General features: G+C 33.3%; 1 protein-coding gene across 1 annotated transcript in view; it reads right to left on the bottom strand.

The window, feature by feature from the left end:
* Positions 1-745, bottom strand: part of LOC105624778 (leucine-rich repeat flightless-interacting protein 2) — a 19824-nt gene that overhangs the window by 14995 nt on the left and 4084 nt on the right. The gene's annotated exons all lie outside the window — the stretch shown is intronic.

The following is a 745-nucleotide window of genomic DNA, read 5'->3' as shown; positions in this document are numbered from 1 at the left end:
TCTCTCTCTCTCTCTCTCTCTCTCTCTCTCTCTCTCTCTCTCTTTCCCCTCCCCCCCTCCCCCATAATGAAACATATTAACTATTGATAATTTGTTTTAGTTGATAATTTTTGTAATTGATTTCCTCCAGTATTTTCTTCAAACTGCATTTTATACCATATAATTATACCTTACAGTCAATAATTGCTTTCCACCTGCACACAAGTGAAACAGTCTGAAGTGAACTGAGTATTTCATACTCAAATTAATGACGTCATTATTTGCTTAGTTTGGTAAATAGTTATCACATGACACAGATTTAAACCTGACTTTTAAAGTGAAGACACAAGACACATTAAAGCACACAATCTTGTACAGATTATAGGCAAAAACTCAATTAAATCACTTGTCAGAATATAAAAGGAATGCACATTCATCTAAGTTGATGTCACAAGTGAGAATTATCTGAGAATCGGTGTAAATGGAAAGCAACTAATATATAGTATTTGAAGGACAGAAACTCAATAACAATAATAGCTATGTTCCAAAATTTACCGCCAGTACTGAAAATCTATAAAACGTGTGATATAAACTATAGATTTTCAATATTGGCAATAAATTTTTTTTTTGGAACACAACCACTATATGATCCCCCTTCTCTCTCTCTCTCTCTCTCTCTCTCTCTACTCTACTACTACTACTACTACTACTACTACTACTACTACTTACTACTACGTACTACTACTACTACTACTACGTTACTACT

The sequence above is a fragment of the Atta cephalotes genome, assembly GCF_000143395.1.
Source record: "Atta cephalotes unplaced genomic scaffold scaffold00088, whole genome shotgun sequence".
In the NCBI taxonomy this organism is placed as follows: Eukaryota; Metazoa; Arthropoda; class Insecta; order Hymenoptera; family Formicidae; genus Atta; species Atta cephalotes.
The sequence above is the reverse complement of the archived record's forward strand: the minus strand, read 5'-3'. Positions and strand labels throughout refer to the sequence as shown.